At 41.6% G+C, this 13,499-nt stretch overlaps 1 non-coding gene and 1 pseudogene across 1 annotated transcript; both read right to left on the bottom strand.

Annotated features, from left to right (window-relative positions):
• Positions 1–4,889: 4,889 nt before the first annotated feature.
• LOC113834037 lies at positions 4,890–4,996 on the bottom strand. The gene has a single exon (XR_003482297.1). It is a non-coding gene; the product is annotated as a U6 spliceosomal RNA (small nuclear RNA).
• A 6,024-nt stretch (positions 4,997–11,020) lies between these two features.
• LOC100771112 overlaps positions 11,021–13,499 on the bottom strand; it is a 2,570-nt pseudogene continuing 91 nt past the window's right edge.

Genomic DNA, 13,499 nt, shown 5'->3' with positions numbered 1-13,499 from the left:
TGTCATCTGTATATAGTAGGGCTACAGATTTTTTTTGAGTTAATCTTGTATCCTGCCACTTTGCTGAAGGTGTTTATCAGCTGTAGGAGTTCCCTGGTTGAGTTTTTCGGGTCACTTATGTAGACTATCATATCATCTGTAAATAGTGAGAGTTTGACTTCTTCCTTTCTGATTTGTATTCCCTTGATCTCCTTTTGTTGTCTTATTGCTCTAGCTAGAACTTCAAGGACAATATTGAAGAGGTATGGAGAGAGTGGATAGCCTTGTCTTGTTCCTGATTTTAGAGGAATTGCATTGAGTTTCTCTCCATTTAATTTGATGTTGGCTGTTGGCTTGCTGCATATTGCTTTTGTTATGTTGGCGTATGTTCCTGTTATGCCTGATTTCTCCAGGACCTTTATCACGAAGGGATGTTGGATTTTGTCAAAGGCTTTTTTGGCATCTAGTGAGATGATCATGTGATTTTTTTTCTCAGTCTGTTTATATGGTGGATTACATTGATGGATTTTCATATGTTGAACCATCCTTGCATCCCTGGGATGAAGCCGACTTGATCGGGATGGATGATTTCTCTGATGTGTTCTTGGATTCGATTTGCCAATATTTTAGTGAGAATTTTTTTTCGTCAATGTTCATGAGGGATATTGGTTTGTAATTCTCTTTCTTAGTTGTGTCTTTGTGTGGCTTGGATATCAAGGCTATTGTGGCCTCATATAAAGAGTTTGGTAATGACCCTTCTGCTTCTATTGTGTGGAATACTTTGAGGAGAATTGTTATTAGCTGTACTTTGAATTTCTGGTAGAATTCTGCACTGAAGCCATCTGCTCCTGGGCTTTTTTTGGTTGGGAGATTTCTAATGACTGCTTCAATTTCATTAGAGGTTATAGGTCTATTTAAGTTGCTTATCTGTTCTTGATTTAATTTTGGAAAGTGAAATCTGTCCAGAAAATTTTCCATTTCCTTTAGATTTTCAAATTTTGAGGAATATAGTTTTTCAAAGTATGACCTGATGATTCTCTGGGTTTCCACTGTGTCTGTTGTTATGACCCCTTTTCATTCCTGATTTTGTTAATTTGCATGTTCACTCTTTGTTGTTTGGTAAGTTTGATAAAGGTTTGTCTATCTTGTTGATTTTCTCGAAGAACCAACTTTTTGTTATATTGATTCTTTGTATTGTTCTCCTAGTTTCCATTTTATTGATTTCAGCCCTCAATTTGATTATTTCCTGGCATCTGCTCCTCCGGGGTGTATTGGCTTCTTCGTTTTCTAAAGCTTTCAGTTGTGCTGTTAATTCTCTAGTGTGATTATTCTCCTGTTTTTTCATATGGGCATTTAGCGCTATGAACTTTCCTCTTAGCACTGCTTTCAGAGTATCCCATACTCTGAAATGTTGTGTCCTCATTCTCATTGAATTCTAGGAAATCTTTAATTTCTTTTTTTTATTTCTTCCTGGACCCATGAATTGTGCAATTGGGTGTTACTTAATTTCCATGAGATTGTAGGTTTTCTGTAGTTCTTGTTGTTTTTGAATTCTAATTTTAAAGCATGATAGTCTGATAAGACACAGGGGGTTATTTCAATTTTTTTGTACTTGTTGAGGTTTGCTATGTTGCCAAGTATGTGGTCGATTTTAGAGAAGGTTCCATGTGGCAATGAGAAGAAGGTAAATTGTTTTGTATTTGGGTGGAATGTTCTATAGATATCTGTTAAGTCCAATTGCGCCATAACTTCTATTAGTTCTTTTGTTTCTTTGTTAAGTTTCTGTCTGGTGTTCCTGTCCAGTGGTGAGAGTGGGGTGTTGAAATCTCCCACTATAAGTGTGTGCGGTTTTATGTGTGATTTGAGTTTTAGTAATGTTTCTTTTACAAACGTGGATGCCTTTGTATTTGGGGCATAAATGTTCAGAATTGAGACTTCGTCCTGATGGATTTCTCCTGTGATGAGTAGGAAATGACCTTCTTCATCTCTTTTGACTGATGTTAGTTTAAAGTCCAATTTTGTTGGATATTAGGATTGCTACCCCCCACTTGTTTCTTGGGTCCATTTGATTGGAAGATCTTTCCCCAACCTTTAATTCTTAGGTACTGTCTGTCTTTGAGGTTGAGGTGAGGTGAGTTTCTTGTAAGCAGCAGAAGGAAGGATTCTGTCTTCTTATCCATTCTGCTAATCTATGTCTTTTTATAGGGGAGTTAAGACCGTTGATGGATATTAATGACCATGGATTATTGTTCATTCTTGTTTGTTTTTGATTTGGAGATGGTGGCAAGATTATGTGTGGGATTCTATCCCTTTTTTCTTTTGACTGTTGGAAAATTGGGATTATCTATTGCCTATGTTTTTCTGGTTGTAGTTAACTTCCCTGGGTTGCAGTTTACCTTCCAGTGCTTTCTGTAGGGCTGGATTGGTGGATATGTATTGTTTGAATCTGGCTTTATCATGGAATATCTTGTTTTCTCCATCTATAATGATTGAAAGCTTTGCTGGGTATAGTAGTCTGGGCTGGCATCCAAGGTCTCTTAGTGTAGGTAGAATATCGATCCAGGACCTTCTGGCTTTTCAGAGTTTCCAGGGAAAAGTCAGGGGTGATTCTGATAAGTTTGCCTTTATAGGTTACTTGACCTTTTTCCTTTGCTGCTCTTAATATTTTCTCTTTGCTGTGTATGCTTGGTGTTTTGATTATTATGTGGTGAGGTGACCTTTTTTGTTGGTCCAGTCTATTTGGTGTTCTGTAGGCTTCTTGTATTTTCATTGGCATGTCTTTCTTTAGGTTGGGAAAATTTTCTTCTATGATTTTGTTGAATATGTTTTCTCCACCTTTGAGTTGGATTTCTTCACCTTCTTCTATACCTATTATTCTTAGGTTTGGTCTTTTCACAGTATCCCATATTTCCTGGATATTTTGTGTTATGGATTTGTTGGACTTGAGATTTTCCTTGGTTGATGAATCTATTTCCACTAGTGTGTCTTCAACTCCTGAGATTCTATCTTCCATCTCTTGTATTCTGTTGGTTATTCTGAACTATTTACAGCTGTAGTTCCTGATCGTTTACCCAGCTTTTCTATTTCCAGCATTGCCTCAGATTGTGCTTTCTTTATTGTCTCTATTTCAGTTTTTAGGTCTTGAACTGTTTCTTGTATTTTTTGGTTTGTTTTGTCTTCAATTTCTTTAAGTGATTTTCTCATGTCCTCTTTGAGTTTCTCTATCATTTTCCTGAAGATGTTTTTAAGGTCATTTTCTTCTGATTCATCTGCATCGTGATGTTGGGGTCTTACTGGTGTATTGTTCCTAGTCTCTGGTGGTGTCATATTGGGTTTTCTGTTGTTGGATGTGCTTTTACCTTGCCCTCTTCTTATCCTTTCTTCTGGTGGGTGTAGCAAGTGTTTCTTGTTCTCCTGATGGGTGTGGGACCATGTTTCCCTTCTGGTAGATGCAAACAGATCTAATACTCTGATGTCAGTTCTCTTCTTATGGATGGAGGTGTCACTGTTACCCGGGTGTCAGCAATGTCCGGGTGCCAGGAGGGCAGTTGGATGCAGAGCTGTCACTGGGCCTCGGGGTGTTGGATCCCGCTGCCAAACTCCGTATGGACACTTGTGTCAGATGACTCTGAGCAGCGATGACGAACTGAAACTGGAAACAGTTCCTGGCCTACCTGGGCCGGCGGATGGGGGCCGGGCTGCCTCTGAGGGCTGCCTCTGTGTGATTGGTGTTCGGGACCCACCACCGGCCGCTGAACTGGGTCTGGCAGGCAGGTCGCTTGCCTCAGATGACTCTGAGCAGCGATGACGAACGGGAACTGGAAACGGTTCCTGGCCTACCTGGGCCTGCAGGGCTGCCTCTGGGTGTTCGATGTTCGTAACCTGCCACAGCCGAACTGGGTCCAGCCCTTCACCTTCTTTTATACCTATTATTCTTAGGTTCAGTCTTTTCACATATTTCCTGAATGTTTTGTGTTAGGGATTTGTTGGACTTGAGATTTTCTTTGGTCGATGACTGTATATCCTCTAGCGAGTCTTCAACAACTGAGATTCTCTCTTCCATCTCATGTATTGGTTATAGTCACATCCTTAGTTCCTGATCATTTATCCAGCTTTTCTATTTCCAGTATTCCCTCATTCTGTGTTTTCTTTAATGTTTCTATTTCAGTTTTCATGCCTTGAACTGTTTCGATTGCTTCCTTCACTTGTTTGGGTTTTCTTGGCTTTCTTTAGATTCTTTACAATAATTAATTACTTCTTGAATTATTTTGTTTTTTTTTCTATTTCTTTCTGGTTTTGAAATTTTCTTTTTTAAATGTTTTTATTAGTTGAAATTAGGAACAAGCTTGCTTCACATGTCAATCCATTCTCCCTCTCCCTCCCCTCCCCCCAATCCCCACCTGCTCCCTACCCCATCCCCCTCCACTCCCCAGGGAGGGCAGGGCCCTGCAAAGTCCACCACATCATCCTGGGCCGGGCCTAGGCCCTTCCCCATGTGTCCAGGCTGAGAGTGCATCCCTTCACATGGGATGGGCTCTCAAAGTCCCTTCTTACACCAGGGAAAAATACTGATCCACTACCAGGGGCCCCATAGAGTACAGAGGCCTCCTCATTGACATCCATGTTCAGGGGTCTGGATCAGTCCCATGCTGGCCTCCCAGACAGCAGTCTGGGCTTGAGGTGCTCCCCCTTGTTCAGTCCAGCTTTTTCTGTGGGTTTCACCAGCCTGGTCCCGACCCCTTTCATCTTCATTCCTCCCTCTCTCCAACTGGGCTCCAGAGTTCAGTTCAGTGTATATCTGTGGGTGTCTGCCTCTGCTTCCATCAGCCACTGGATGAAGTCTCTAGGATGTCATATAAGGTAGTCATCAGTCTCATTATAGGGGCATGGCTTTAGGGTTTCCTCTCCACAAAAATGTGGAACACTTCACGAATTTGCATGTTATCCTTGCACAGGGCCCATGCTAATCTTCTTTGTATCCTTCCAATTTTAATATATGTGCTGCCGAAGCAAGCACCTTTCTTCTATTTCTTTAAGAGATTTTCTTGTTTCCTCTTTAAGGGTATCTATCATCTTTATGAAGTAGACTTTTAGATCTGTCTCTTCTTCTTCCTCTGTGTTGTGCTTTTCAGATCTTGCTGGTGTGGAGTCCCTAGATTCTGGTGGTGTCATATTGGTCTTTCTGTTGTTGAGTGTGTTCCTATTCTGTTGTCTTCCCATCTCTTCTTCCAGTGGGTGCAGGTGGGATTTCTCTATCTCTTCTTGTCATCCAGTGGCATACGTGGGACAAGACTTCAGTGTCTACAGCTCTAGATGGTCTGGCCTCTCCTGGTATTCTCAGAAGAGGTCAGGGCAGAGGGGGAACCAAGAGTGAGGTTTTTCTGGACTCAGGGAGGTCCTCCCTGTCTGGGCAGGTCCACTCTATGCCAGGAGCAGGCCCAGAAAGATCCAGGATGGGGTGATGGCAGGATTCGGGCAGGAGCAGAGGGGACACTCACCTCAGCAGAGGTGAATTGTTTAGTTTCCATGAGTTTATAAGGTTTCTGTTGTGTTAATATCCAGCTTTAATCCATGGTGGTCAGACAGGATGCAGGGTGTTACCTCAATTTTCTTGTATCTGTTGAGACTTGTTTTGTGTCCAAGTATGTGGTTAGTTTTGAAGAAAGTCCCATGAGGTGCTGAGAAGAAAGTATAATATTTTGTGTTTTGGTGAAATGTTCTATAAATATCTGTTAAGCCTATTTGGTTTGTGACAACATTTAGTTACAGCATCTTTCTAAGTTTTTGTCTGGATGGTCTGTCTATTGAGGAGAATGGGTTATTGAGGTCTCCCACTGTCACTGTGTGATGGTTGATACATGATTTAAGCTGTAGTAATGTTTCTTTTATGAACTTGATACTCTTGTTGGGTGCATAGATGTTAAGAATTGCAATATGCTCTTGGTAGATTTTTCCTTTGATGAGTATGTAGTGACCTTCTCTACCCATTCTGTTAGTCTGTGTCTTTTTGTTGGGGGAATTGAGATCACTGATCTTGCGAGATACCAATGAGCAGTGTTTGTTGATTCCCATAATTTTGTTGTTGTGGTGTGTGTGTGTGTGTTTTAACTCATCTTCTTTTGATTTGCTGATCTGAGATTGTTTATTCCTTGTGTTTTCTTGGGTGTGGCTAGCCTCTACAAGTTGAAGTTTTCTTTCTAGTGTCTTCTGTAGGATTGGATTTGTAGGTAGATACTGCTTATATTTGCTTTTATTGTTTTCTTTTTTTCTCCGTCTATTGTGAGAAAAAGTTTTGCTGGGTATAGTAGCCTGGGCTGGTATCTGTGGTCCCTTACAGTTTGTAGAACATCTGTCCAAGACCTTCTTGCTTTCACAGTTTCTATTGAAAAGTTAGGTGTTACTCTAATAGTCTGCCTTTATATATTGTTTGTTCTTTTCCTCTACTGGCTTTTAATATTCTTTGTTTGTTCTGTACATTTAATATTCTTTGTTTGTTCAAGTTTTGATTATTATTTGTCATGGAGAATTTCTTTGCTAGTGCAGTCTATTTGGTGTTTTGTATGCTTCTTGTACCTTGATAGCCATTTCCTTCTTTAAGTTGGGGGATTTTCTTCTATGATTTTGTGGAAAATATTTTCCATGTTTTCAGCCTGGGTTTCTTCTCCTGCCTCTATTTCAATTATTTGTAGATTTTGTCTTTTCATTGGGTCCCAGATCTCCTGAATGTTTTGTGCGTAGATTTAAAAAAATTAACATTTTCCTTACCCGAGGTATCCATTTTTTGTGTCTTTTTTTCAATGTCTGAGATTCTCTCTTTCATCTCTTATAGTCATTTGGTGAGATTTGCCTCTGAGTTTCCTGATCAAGTTCCTAAAGTTTCCATTTCCAGTTTTCCCTCAGTTTGTTTTTTCTTTATTGATTCTATTTTCACTTGCAGTTATTGAACTGTTTTCTTTGTTTCATTCCACTATTTTCATTAATGGAGTTATTCATATCCTCTTTAAGGTCCTTGAGAATTTTCAGAATAGCTATTTTGAAGTTCTTGTTTATGCTTCAGCTATACTGTATTTCTCAGGGTCTAGTGTAGTAGGGTTGTCCTGGGCATTATTGACTATGTTTTTTTTCTATTTTTTAAATTTAAATTAGAAACAAGCTTGTTTTACATGTCAATCCCAGTTCCCGCTCCCTCCCTTTCTCCTCTGACCCCCACTAACTCCCATCCCATCCCCTTTCTGCTCCACAGAGAGGGTGAGGCCTTCCGTGGGGGAATCTTCAAAGTCTGTCATATCATTTGGAGCAGGGCCTAGGTTCTCCCCTGTGTGTCTAGGCTGAGAGAGTATCCCTCTATGTGGAATGGGCTCCCAAAGTCCATTCTATGCTAGGGATAAATAATACTGATCTACTACCAGAGGCCCCATAAATTGCTGAGGCCTCCTCACTGACACCCACGTACAGGGGTTCTGGATCCATCCTATGCTGTTTTCCCAGCTGCCAGTCTGGGGTTTATGAGCTCCCCCTTGTTCAGGTCACCTGTTTCTGTGGGTTTCTCCAGCCTGGTCTTGACCTCTTTGCTCATCCTTCCTCCCTCTCTGCAACTGGATTCCAGGAGTTTGGCTCAGTGCTTAGCTGTGAGTGTCTGCTTCTGCTTCTATCAGCTACTGGATGAAGGCTCTACGATGGCATATAAGGTAGTCATCAATCTCATATAGGGGAAGGGCATTTAAGGTAACCTCTCCACTATTGCTTAGATTGTTAGTTGGTGTCATCCTTGTAGATCTCTGGACATTTCCCTAGTGCCAGATTTCTCTTTAAACCTATAATGGCTCATCTATTGTGGTTTCTCTTATCTTGCTCTCCTCTATTCTTTCCTCAACTCAACTTCCTGCTCCCTCATGTCCTCCTCATCCCTCCTCTTCTCCCCTTCTCTTTCTCCTAGCTTCCTCTCCCCTTCCCCCATGCTCCCAATTTGCTCAGGAGACCTTGTCCCTTTCCCCTTCACTGGGGGACCATGTATGTCTCTCTTAGGGACCTCTTTTCTGGTGGTGTGGATTGTAGGCTGGTAATCCTTTGCTCTATGTGTAAAATCCATATATGAGTGAGTACATACCATGTTTTAAAGCTATGATTTAGGCATCTAGGTTTGGTATGATTGTAATTCTAGATGTTGATTTGTCTTTGTTGAGTGGGTTTTCCATTCCTTGGTTTCTGTTTTTTTCTCTGGATCTTAGCAGGCTGTGATGGTTGCAGATAGCCTGGTAGGGAGTGCTTCTGAGTCCCTGAGTGAGGGCCTATAGGGGCAGAAGGTGTTTCTTGGAATTAGGAGCTGACACTAAGGAATGGGGATGCTATAAGGGCTGGGGGCTGAGAGGGTCCACAGGAAGGAGGAAACCTGAGTTTGTCATGAGGGTCTGTGGGGTCCATAGCAAATGGAGGAAAAGAGGGAAGAGAGGCCCCTGCAGGTGGGGATGAGACTGAGAAGTTTGAGGCTGGGAAGGATGTCCTAGTTACTTATACTTTGACAGAATAGCTAACAAAGTAACTTAAGATAGGAAGGGTTAATTCTGGCTTACTGTTCTAATGGATCCTATCCATCCTGGAAGCAGGACAGGTGGCTAAGGGTCACACCACATCAGTAGTCAGAAAGAAGAGGAAAAAAAAAAAAACAGGAAAAAAGGCAGGGTATAAAATTCTGAGGCCAGTTACCAGCACCTTCATCCTCCAGCAAGGCTGCACCCTCCTGAGCAATGCCACAAGCTGGGGCCCACGTATTCAAACATGTGAACCTATGTTGGATATTTCAAATTCAAACCATGGAGAAGCCCTACCCCCCACCTTTCTTCCCCTCCATTTTTCCCCCGCAGCTGATTTAAATAGGAGGAAATGATTACTTGGATGTAGAAGACAAACTCTCAGGAACTCCAGTTCTTTTCATAAATGATCCAGGAAGTGGGGAGTGTGCCTTTCATTCACTGCCAACTTTGGAATGGTGCAAGCACTCAGGAAGTCTCAGGATTTTCTGATAGGAAGATACTGCCCACTCTAAGGTCATCAAAGAAATGCAAATTCTCAAATGGAGCAGACAGCTGGGTGTCCTCACAGTGTGCTGACCATTGACACCAGCGATGTCTGGTCTTTTCAAAGCAACAGCAATGGATATGAGGGGATCTGGCTGCAACCCCTGCCATAGCATTAATTGCCAGCATTGATTCAGCTGAATGGGGTGGGTGAGTGCCCCCTCCTCTTTCATTACTCCATGTATATCTCTCCTCAAGCTGTGCACTCCGTGGAAGAGAATGACCTTGCCCAATGGAGGAAGGATGGTCTTTAAATCTCCCAGTATCTTACCTGTTCTCCCCCGATGGAACCTTCAAACACACTGTCAAAGGAATAGAATCAGGCAGAGAGCCACCTTCCTTGTTGCTGCATATCTATATATACCACTGGCTTTGGAAAAAAATTCCAAAACAGGTATTGGGTCCTATAAAAGTGTGTATTACAACCAGGGAGGCTTGACTGTCCTACTGTCCCAGTGTTGCCATATTAAGGGAATCAAAGTCAAGCTGGGCTTGTTCACCCACCTCCAGTAAGTCAATTGAGTCAAACAGTGGAAAGCAGAAAAATTTAATGTGGCCACATTGGGAAGAGGAACAAATAGACCCAGGGACTTCCCCAACTCTGTTTTAGGATTCCTGAAGTGAGATTCAAGTTGAAATGGGGGCCAAGGATATACATCTAAGAAATCCTGGTCCAAGAGTGATCCTGGCTACCACTGACCCGCCACTGTCTGAGCTTTAATCTCCCCTATAAGATGGTCTGAAAAATCATAGAACTGTGTAAAATCTCAGGGAGACAAATCCTCTGGCTAGGCCATTTCCTTCTCCTGGATTGAGATTTCTGGGGAAATCCCCATTTCTTTGATGTTCATTGTTTCAATTGTTTGATAGACTAAAAATGGAGTTACTCAGGCTAAAGTTCCACAGGGCCACACCGAAACTGTTTTGTCTGAACTCCAAGTAATCAGGATTAGAAGAAAACGGTCAAATTTCCAAATAGGCCAGTAGTAATGGGCAGGATAGTAAAGATTCTCAGCTTTGACCCTTATGTAAAAATGAAAACTTTGCTCATTTGTGCATGGTGGCTAGTGCCTCTAACTCCAGCTATGCATGGTGGTTTGTGCCTGTAACTCCAGAACATAGGAGACTGATGCAAGAAGACAGCCATGGGTTTGAACCCAGACTGGGCTACAAAGTGAGTTTCTGGACAGTCTGGGTTATAGAATGTGACTTTGTCTCAAAAAACCAAAACCAAAAAGCCCCCGAAACATGTCAAACCTCTTAGATCAGGACTGATGGAGGTAACTTGGAAATAAAAACATACCAACAAACAAACAACAACAACAACAAAAAACGGAGACCAGACTCTACACAAGCAGAATTGATCTTTAATCAGAACAATGGAAGCGAATGGAGACTGTGCATGGGTTACAGGAGGTTGAGGTTTTATAGGGAGGACAAGAGGACTTTTGGGGATGGAAGAGTCCACTTGCAGGTCAGTTCTCCGCAGTCTTAAAGTGGGAGACACCAATGGAGGTCAGAATGTTGCTCCTCTTACCAGAGACATCCTGGGTCCAGACAGCCCACAGGTGCTATCAGGTCAGTCTCCATTTCTCAGCTCACCTGGGACTTTTTTGTCATTAACTCTATAAAACCAAACAAGTAACCAACCAACCAAGCAACCAACCAACCAAACAAACAAACAAGCAAAGCTCAGGCAACCTGAAGACACCCTGTGTTTATTCACTCATTGTTTCCCTATTTCCAAGACCCCAAGGCAACTTGGAAATGATTCATTCTCTTTTTGGTTTTGTTCCTATTTTTAAATTTTGTTTTACATTTAATTAAAGCATTTCATTTATTTTTTAAAGGGCAATCTTTCTTTTTTTTTAAAATGATTTCTTAAATTTATTTATTTTTTAAACAAAACACGAGGAAGGTGTTAAAACTGGTGTAATAGCTCAAGAGAATAAGTATTCCAGGTTTGGGGAGGGATGAAGAGAAAGATATTCAGAACCCTTCACCAGAATCCCCCCAACTTGACCATAGTGGATTAATGATGTGCTTTGTGGGTGTGGTTAGTCAATGACACCAGCTTGACGGATCTTTCTTTCTGCACCAAATCCCATTGAGTTATCTGGTCCCCTTGGCTGACGAAGAACCATTAGACGAGGAGCACTGGCATCATCCAGGGAGATATTCTTCAAGCGATTGACCAGTCGATCAGATCGAGGAGCTGCAACAGCTTTGGGGCCTTCACAGACGCGCCAGGCATTACAGGCACTGCTTTTCCCAGTGTGCCGATTAAGAATCACTGAGAATTCCGCCTCATCTGCTGCCTGTAACTCAATGCCATCCTGAACTTCTTTCACATGGAGAAAGAGCTTCTTGCTATCTCCTACTTCATAGTTAATAAAGCTGATCTTTCACACACTCCACAGTGGCCCTACAAAGGGGGGTGATATTGTAGGCCATAGTTTGTGCATTTTGGCCAAGGACACACAACTGGAAGTTGACACTCTCCCCTTTCTGCAGGCAATCCCCTTTGTTGGCCATCCCAACTATGCCAAGTGGATACACTTTACCTTTCATATCCCCCTCCTCCACAGTCTCAATCATTCTTTGGTACTCAATCTGTGTTGGATCAACACCTCTAAGAGGATGAATGACTTTACCAGAATAGATGGTGGGATTAGCTTCCTCAGTACTGCCATTCACTGAATGAGTTTTGTTTACTTTCTCAGCACTGACTTTATTGCCTTTGCCTTTGGACAAGCTGTATTCAACCATATCTCCCAGTTCCAGGCTATCACCATCACCAGAGAACTCACTATAATGGAAAAATATTTCCTTATCATGATTAGCTGTTTCAATAAATCCAAAATCATCTTTCAGAGTTGCCACATAACCCAAGAGCCTTTTGGAGTTAGAATTACAGCCTAAAAGTCTCACACAAGTTGCAATCTGCTGTCCAGGCCTGTTTGTCACTAATACTAAATTCAACCTTATCTCCTATTTGAGGAGAAGTAGATCCTTCCATATCCTTGGCTTGAAAAGCAATAGTCAGTTTCACCCCACAGTCATCATAAGCAATAATGCCATCTTCTGCCTCCTTGTCTCTGCCTTTATTTGGGCTTGTGGTTTTAGGATTTGAAAAAGTGGCTTCTTTTTCTACAGTGCCCAGAAAACGATGATCTGAATGGGAATGGAATGAAACCATGCCCTTGGGAAGTTTTTTTAATCCTAATAGCACGATTTCTTTGGGCAGAGAGCATATCAGGAACCACAGTAAACTCTACTTCATCTGCAATGTGGAGCTGGTTCCCATCTAGAATTTCACTGAATTGGAAGAACATACGAGCATCACGATCCACACACTTGAGGAAACCAAAACCATGTCTCATGGCAGCAATCACACCCGTTTCTCTGGCTTCATTAGTGAACGGAAATGTATTTGATAGAACCTCTATGTTGTTTGCTCGTTCTAATTTGTCACGTCAGTCTGTTGAAATATTAAACCTAACATGGTCACCTTCCAGCAGGGTCACTTTGGATTTTGTGTCTTTGTCTCCAAAGGGAAGTTCTTTAGGAATCACAAAGTCAACTTTGATTCGTCCTGGCAATGGATCATTCTGGTTTTTACTGGGTACTTTTGGGGTAACTTTGGTTACAGTTCAATGCTAATATCTTCAAAAATGACTGTTCCTTGAGGCAATAGTCTGACATCTGTTGCAACTTCTTTACCATTTCTGTCCTTGGTTGTGAATTCCACATCGTCTCCAGGCTGCAAGGTTTCTAGGTCACCTTTAAATTCACTATAGTGAAAGAATATTTCTCTTACAACATCACCTCATTCAATAAAGCCAAACGCCTCCTTCATGGCACAAACTACTCCTTGACAGCGAGCTTGTCAATGTTACGAGCACTTACAGCACCAGTGTTTATTGTTATCAATTACAAAATTAATTTTATCTCCAGTTTCCAGCTGAGCATTCCCTTCCACAGCTTCAGAGGTGTAAGTCAGATAAAACACTTCTTGTCCATTCATTCGTTCTTCAGGATGTATTTCTGGTTTTATCTTCACCAATTTAATAGCAATAGGTTTCCCAGTCCACCGGTCAGATGATACTTCCAATTCAACATCATCTCCTACTTTTAAGTCCTGGAGGTTGCCATTATATTGTGAACAGTGGAAGAAAAGTCTAGCTTGCTGTTCTGAACACTGAATAAATCCGTAAGAGGTCAACAGTTTTTCAATAACCCCAGTTTCACGAAGTGCTGCTGAAATACCATTGGAGTACCCATTGTGTCCATTGTTGTGGAGAAGGTTTGGATCAAAGCTCATCTCGCAGTGATAATCAAATATTGCCCTTTCAGTAGTATTTGCTGACTTTTCTTTTGCAGCACAAGTTCCAAAGGATGAAAGTTGCTAGTATTAAAAAAAATAGAGAGCAAGAGGAAATGATC

Source organism: Cricetulus griseus, chromosome 2 (assembly GCF_003668045.3).
Source record: "Cricetulus griseus strain 17A/GY chromosome 2, alternate assembly CriGri-PICRH-1.0, whole genome shotgun sequence".
Taxonomy (NCBI): domain Eukaryota; kingdom Metazoa; phylum Chordata; class Mammalia; order Rodentia; family Cricetidae; genus Cricetulus; species Cricetulus griseus.
This window is presented reverse-complemented; position numbering and strand designations above follow the sequence as displayed.